The 8,177-nt window shown below is 33.3% G+C and overlaps 1 non-coding gene across 1 annotated transcript; it reads right to left on the bottom strand.

The window, feature by feature from the left end:
* Nucleotides 1-558: 558 nt before the first annotated feature.
* On the bottom strand, nt 559-669 carry LOC122910995. Its single transcript, XR_006385340.1, has one exon. It is a non-coding gene; the product is annotated as a U6 spliceosomal RNA (small nuclear RNA).
* Nucleotides 670-8,177: the final 7,508 nt, after the last annotated feature.

The raw sequence follows: 8,177 nt of genomic DNA, 5'->3' as shown, positions 1-8,177 counted from the left end.
TGTATATAAATGTATATATAGGTGCAAATAGATTTCCTTTTCAAAGATTTGCAGATTTTAAAGTATTTAAATTCCTAGAAAAGGTGCTATGGTACTGCTTTTAATCTTTAATATGGATTTTTCTGTTAACATAATGATTGAAAGTAAATGGTTTCCAAATGAATATAGGTATTTGTTCATTCTAATTATTTTTCTCCTTCCTCTTTCACATATATATCTCATTTGTCAGAACACATAGCCCTTGATTAGTGTTCTTATATTTCATTCACTCAATGTCAAATATTAAAAATGTAAGGATTTCAGGATAATAGTGCTTTTTTATTATTTATTTGCATGGTTTATATAATGGTTTTATTAACTGGGTTATGGATATTTGTGATCTGTTAATTGAATCACTAAATTATAAAGAACACTAAATATAAGAACTCTCAAAGATACTGAGACCAAATATGTGTCTATTGCATGTGCAATGTATATATAGATGCATGTACTAGTTCTCTCTCTTCCATAAAATCTAGTTAGAGGTTAGTTTACATAGGTTTGTTTTGTTTTGCTTTGTTTAATATGGAATGCTTCATGGATTTGTTTGTCATCCTTGCACTGGGGCCATGCTAGTCTTCTCTGTATCGATCGTTCCAGTTTTAGTATATGTGCTGCTGAAGTGAGCACTAGTTTACATAATTTTAAGAAGACTCTATAAATGAATATGAACTTAAATTTCAGGTTATATGTATCACAATACTCATCCAATGCTTGTAGGTAATAAACATATTCTTCCAAGAAATATTCATTAAGTGCAGATAATGGCATTGTGGTTGTGGTGTTGTTATATAGAACACAAAGTCAGAAAATAAATTCTTCATGCCAATATGGAGATTATATCCTGGTAAGAAAGATGACTTTTCACAAAATTTAGTTAGTGTATAGTAGAGAGTATAAAAGTACAAGTGGGTTAGATGATCAAAGTTATAAGAGAGAATTGACAGCTGAGGGACTGGAAAACATTTATAAGCAGAATTTCCACTGGCCTTTGAAGAATAATTAAGATTGGAAATGTAGAGAAAAAGCAGACATTGGAACAGTTCAGTGCACACACACACACACAAATAACTGGAATGAAAAAGGCAGAAAGTCAAGACAGCGTGGAGTGTATTCTGGGGAAATGCACTATTATTCTGTTGGATGACCCCCTGAGGATCTGATTGGTATCAAATAATTTTTAAAATTCACATAAAATTAAGAAGCTTATATTTTATTCTCTATTCCATAATACCATACTGAGTGCATTTACCTAAAAGTAATGTTTTGATTAATATTTAATTAATATTAATATAATAACAATGTATAGCATACATAGTGGATTGATCATAAAAATTGAATAAAATATTTGTCATTGTCCCTCATTATAGTGGATTATAAATTACCCAATGAAAAAACATTTTATTTTTTCTCTCTCTCACAGTCATTAAAAAAGAAAAAAAATCAGTTATACTTATTACAGAAGGCTGAAAACTATATGGTTCAGTAAATAGGACACATTAATGACCAGACTGGTTGATACTAAAAATCTTCTTGATTTAAATTTTATAATTTCTCTATCTAATCAATGCCTGTTATGACAATTCAGAATTTCTTTTCAAGCAGTCCTTATGGAAAATCACCAGTCCAGTTTTCCTAAATTCTGTAAGCCAGATGACATTCCATATAGACAGCAATTAGTAATATGTGCACTGACCAATCAAAATAGATTGCAGCCAGTATACCATCTCAGTTTCTAGTAGCTAAATCTTAGCATTCACATTAAGCTACAATTTGACTCACCATGATTAATTATACCTCACCCATGCCATGTAAATAACTACAGAGTTGAAAGTTTGAGTTTAATTTTTCAATAAATAGCTATTGTGTTTATAAGTATATTATTTGAATATTTTTCATGATCAAGGTGAAAAACTTCATAGGTATGTATTAGATTTTACCACCTGCCTGAAATATTTTATTTACTCATTAAAACCTCTTTTTTCTTTTTAATCAAAACATGCAAGTTCATTTTTCTTTTTAAGAAGCAATCATTGATTGAATTTATATAGTTACATCCTCTTGTAAAATAATAGTATTTGAGTTGACAATAAAGAAGCAAATTAGTTTGTCTAATGTATCTGATTCCCAATGCAGCAGCAATTTTCTAACATCTGCATCTATACATATTCATTAAATTTCTCTAACATTATAAAGCAAAAGATTACCAATAATCTCTAAAGAGCTGGAAAGAAACAGAGGTTACAAAATAATTCCTGGACTTTACTTGGCTTTTGTAAATTTACTTTTAGATACATGCTTTGTATTTTTACTTGAAGTAAAAATTTTAAAAGAACACTATAAGTAACCATCACCTTTTTTTTTTTTTGAAGAAAATAACTATTGAAACTTAAGGTGTTATTTGGTCTTATTAATTCATGATTGGGGGCCAGTTGGTCTAAATTTCATGTCTACCAGGATTGCACTTAGGAATGAATGAGAAATTCTAGTTAATGTGTGTGTGTTTCATGAGACAGAGAATGTTTTCCTGACAAGGAAAATTTTTTATACTGATTTATTTTTCCCTCTATTGGGCTCTTACAAATGCAGTCTATGTTGTGGGATTTCCTTTTAAGGAAACACTTGTTGTTCCAGCAATAAGGTTCGTTTGGTATTTGCCTTGTGTGAAGAAAGCCATCTTCCCTGAGAGCAGGTCCTCCTCAGAATGGCCCATATCCAATAACTAACCAAGGCAACACCTAAAATCCCTGGTCATTTAGTCCCAAATTAGCTGTTTTAAATACCAATATTTACTTCCAAGCTCTCGATGGTTTTGACCCATGAGTGCTTCATGGACATGTATCACAATTTGACTTCCGCTCCCTAATTCTACTTCTTGTCTATCCCTTCCAAATTTGTTGACCCCTAAAAATACCCTGAACACGAAATGCCAGATCAGCATTTCTTCTGAAAAACCCAGCCCACGGAGAACCAGATGACACATGGCCAGTGTTATTTTTCTGTCTCATACAATGAAAAAAAAAAAGAAAGAAAGAAAGAAAGGAAGGAAAAGGGATTCATCCACACACTATGCCACATATTTTTTGTAATAACAGAAAATATTAAAAATGAAAAAATATCCAGATGGTTCTTAATGGGTGAGGGTATGAACATAGTTATTTCAGTGATGAAAGCTGGTAACTTTTCCCCTGTTTCTTGGGGCAGATTTTCTAAGGTTCTTTGTTTCCACTGAAATGTGCCCCAAACAAACTTATTTGCCAACAGCTCTTTTGAAGTATTTCTCACTTGGTCAAATGAATCAACTTGTCTATGTGTAGAGACAATTATCAATTTACAGTTTAAATGTACTCATTTACTTAAAACCCACTTAAATGAAATACTGAGCACTCTTTGACATGCACCATGGCTAAGTAGTAAATACACAATAGGCAAAATATATAAAATACACCCTTCTACTAAAACAACTCAAGTCTAATGCAGAGGAAAAGCAGGTAAGCAAATAAAATAACTGTTGTAAAAGAAATAATTACAAGGCACAATAGAGCCACAGTAGAAGAGGGAACAATTTATTGTCACTCTTAATGTGTTTATTGATCTGTATCAGCTATTATTATTCTTTCTAATTTGTGTTACTTCTAATTTGCTCTGGATTGGTAAAATGCATCAACACTTTCATTAAAATCCTGTATAAAGTTAACATCTATGAATGTTATTCTGTGAAGTCTCACTTTTGACAAAATATAATTTTAATAGGACAAATTAGTGACATTTGCTGGAAAGCTGAGTTTCATATGTATTGTTATTGTACCACTGTATCTTCCACCAGATTGTGAGGAAGGAAAAAAAAACCCAGACCATTAAACCAAAAAGTTTAACATATTAATTAAGAAGTCTAACAACTTAGGAGAACAAAGAGCTGGAAAATGTGAAGGGAACACTTACCACTGATGGTTTTGGGGAAGAGGGATTTTCTTTAAGCATCACTGGAATTTTGCCTTAAGTATTTCTCTTTTCTGTAGAGATGGAATGAATTACCCTCGTGGTCAATGTAAGGAAAGAGTCATTCCACTTTATTTTTTCTTCTTTTCTTCCTTTCTCTCTTTTTTTAAACCCCACATATGGCTGCTTTCAGAAAACTTTCATACATTCAGCAAGTATTTATTTAATACTTACAATGTGCCAAATACTACTTATTATTGGGAATAGTGCAGTGTGTAAATTTGATAAAAATCCTACCCCTCATAGAGATTTTACTCTAGTAGAGTTAGAAAGACGGAAACAAAATAAATAAGTAAAATATAAGCTATTTCGTTCCCCTACTATTATTGTATTATTGTTGATGTGTTTCTTTGATTTTGTTATTAATTGGTTTATATAGTTTGCTGCTCCCACGTTGGGGGCATAGATATTTAAAATTGTTAGATCTTCTTGTTGGACAGACTCTTTGAGTATGATATAGTGTCCTTCCTCACCTCTTATTATAGTCTTTGGCTTAAAATCTAATTGATCTGATATAAGGATTGCCACTCCTGCTTTTTTCTGATGTCCATTAGCATGGTAAATTCTTTTCCACCCCCTCACTTTAAGTCTGGAGGTGTCTTCGTGTTTAAAATGAGTTTCTTGGAGGCAACATATAGATGGGTTTTGTTTTTTTATCCATTCTAATACCCTGTGTCTTTTGATTGGGGCATTTAGCCCATTAACACTCAGGGTAACTATTGAGAGATATGATTTTAGTGCCATTGTATTGCCTGTAAGGTGACTGTTACTGTATATTGTCTCTGTTCCTTTCTGATCTACCACTTGTAGGCTCTCTCTTTGCTTAGAGGACCCCTTTCAGTATTTCCTGTAGAGCTGGTTTGGTGTTTGCAAATTCTTTCAATTTTTGTTTGTCCTGGAAGCTTTTAATCTCTCCTTCTATTTTCAATGATAGCCTAGCTGGATATAGTATTCTTGGCTGCATGTTTTTCTCGTTTAGTGCTCTGAAAATATCATGCCAGCTCTTTCTGGCCTGCCAGGTCTCTGTGGATAAGTCAGCTGCCAATCTAATACTTTTACCGTTGTATGTTACAGACTTCTTTTCCCTGGGCTGCTTTCAGGATTTTCTCTTTGTCACTCAGGCTTGTAAACTTTACTATTAGGTGACGGGGTGTGGGCCTATACTTATTGATTTTGAGGGGCGTTCTCTGAACCTCCCTGCTTCAAATAAGGTAGGTCCTCAAATATAATCACTCTACCCCATATGCAGAGCAGCTCTAACCCTGTGTACATAAAGCTGAAGCTAGAAAAGACAGATGTATTTCCACATGGTCTGATGCAATCATCTTTAGCTGAGCAAACACCTGGATAGGATTTGGGTCTCAGAACCTTGAATATTCTTTGCTGGAGAATATTGCTAAACACTCTGTTTTAGTTGGATTAATTTTCTCTGTATCATCTGAAAGGATTAATGTTTTACAAATAAATATTTATGCTTAGATTTTGCTTCTTTTAATCTAAAAAAAATATATAAGCTATTTCGAATGGTGTTGAGTGCAATGGAAAAAAAAAAAGAGGAAGGGGGATTGGATTTACATGTGAAGTGTTTGTAGCTATTTCAAATATTTTAAATAGATTAGGGAAGTTCTTATTGAAAAAGTTGTATTTGAACGAAAAGTTTAAGGGGAAGGAGCAAATTATATGTTTAGCCATGGGAAGAATATTCTAGGTAAGGAAAGAACAATTACAAAGGCCTTAGAATGGAATCCTAGCCAGGAAATTCAAAGAAGAACAAGAATATCTGTGAATCATTCTATTGCTTTTCTCCACACTCCTAAATTTTAAGAAGCTGACTTATACACATTCAGCAAGAAGGGAAGGAACAGCTGCAGCGAACCCTATTTGTCATTGGAACGAAACAGGTTTGGTAAATTCTGTGATTCAGCATCAGGAATATTATGTTCCTTCTATTGAAGACATGTTTCAATAATTAGTGTGAAAATAGTGCAGTTTTTTTGTCTTTCTCTGACTTATTTCAGTTAGCATAATGCCTTAGAGGTTCATCTATGTTGTTGCAAATGACAATATTTCATTCTTTTTATGGCTAATTAATATCCCATTGTATGTATATACCACATTTTCTTTATCCACTCATCCATCAGTGGATACTTAGTTTGTTTCCATATCTTGGCTACTGCAAATAATACAACACTTAACATGGGGTGGTGCATATATCTTTTCAAGTTAGCGTTTTTATTTAAATCAGATAAATACCCAGAAGTGACATTGCTGGATGATATGGTAGTTCTATTTTTTAATTTTTTGCAGAAACTTCATACTGTTTTCCATAGCAACATAAAAATTCTCTTAATGCACCAACAGTGCATAAGAATTCTCTTAAAAAAAATTCTCTTTGTTCCACATCCTTATCAACACTTGTTATTTCTTGTCTTTTTGACAATAGTCATTCTAACAGACATAAGGTGGTATCTCACTGAGAGTTTGATTTGCATTTCCATGATGACTAGTGAAGTTGAGCATTTTTTCACATGTCCATTGGCCATAGTATGTCTTCTATAGGAAAATGTCTATATAGATCTTCTGTCCATTTTTTAGTTGAACTGTTATTGTTTTTGTTTTAACATTGAGATGTAGAAGTTCTTTAGATATTTTGGATATCAATCCTCTATCAGATATATCATTTGCAATTATCTTCTCTCATTCAAATGTTGTCTTTTGTTTTGTTGATAGTTTCCTTTGCTATGTAGAAGCTTTGTGGCTTGACATAGTCTCACTATGGTCCATGCACTGGTCCCAGGACCCTAGGATCATGACCTGAGCTGAAGGCAGATGCTTAACTGACTGAGCCATTCAGGTGCTCCTCTGGATAAGTATCTTGACAAATAACAACACTGGAATAGCATTTTATTCTTGCCTGTGTTTCTGGCAGAATCCAACAGTCATGTAAAGATTACTAAAGATTGAAAAACAAGGGTTGAATGACAAATACATTATTACATTTTTTATTTGACCTTTCCATGTATGTGTGTTTAGTTATGCACTGGCCTTAGAAACGAAGACATTTAAGCATTTCTCTAAGTATAAATTGACTTGAAAAATTCTTATATCTTTACGATGAATTGTTTACCAAACAAACTCTTAGTAAAGGAAACATAAAATAAGAAGTATAAGATGGAATACCTAAATTTAAGACTTGTACAATCAAGTTATATAGGTCATAAATAAGTAAGTAAATAAGCAAGCAAAGCATTTGTTTTGATGCCTCTCAAATTGTTCAGGATTTCTTTTCCTCTAGTCCCTGGGATTCTTGTTCATGCAGCCTCAAAAAATGAAGAGACAGACCAGATGAAGAGTAATGGGCAGCAAATCAAGGTTTATTGGGTGATAATACAAAGCCCCTGAAGAAGAAGGGGACCCAAGAGGGTTGCCATTGGAGTTTCTAGGTCTAGGGGTTTTTATGAACTCTTTTACAGAACTATCTTAAGCAACCAGGGTGTGCTAAGGCATGTCAGTCAAGGCTTTGATCATGCATCTTCCTAACTATTAGGTTAATGTCCATGGGCTGATATTCTTGTCTAAGCTGCAAAACAGGATGTTAGTGCTATTTTGTCTTAACTGTCCTAACTGCATGTTTTCTCACTGGGGACACTGGCCCTTACTACCTAATTGTCCAAATAACTCCTAATGGCATTGCCAAGTTCACAAACTTATCTTTATCACAGGTATCTCATATTCTTTTATCTTTTGACTACATTAAATGTTCAGGTAATTCAACCAGACATTTAAGAATTTAGTCTGTAGTCTAACTTTTTAGCTCTTAGATCTCAGGGTCACAATGACCAATGGAGAAATGTGGGTCCTCTTCTAATTAAAAGGCAAGAAAGATGAGCCTACACAAGTTTCCAGGCTCAGAAGGCATGCACAATGGATTCTTGCTCTCGGTCTAGTAGGACAACTTCTAGAATATCTGTAATGCCTCTAACACTCTAATTTATTTTCAACTTGTTTAAAATAAGGCCACTTTAGGCAGACTATAGGTATTCCTTATTTGTAAAAATTGACCTTGATTTCACACTAGTCTACTCTGTTTAAAATTGCTGTATGTTTACTTAGCAATATGTCAAACCATTATATCCCTC

The sequence above is a fragment of the Neovison vison genome, chromosome 6 (assembly GCF_020171115.1).
Source record: "Neovison vison isolate M4711 chromosome 6, ASM_NN_V1, whole genome shotgun sequence".
Lineage (NCBI taxonomy): Eukaryota > Metazoa > Chordata > Mammalia > Carnivora > Mustelidae > Neogale > Neogale vison.
This window is presented reverse-complemented; position numbering and strand designations above follow the sequence as displayed.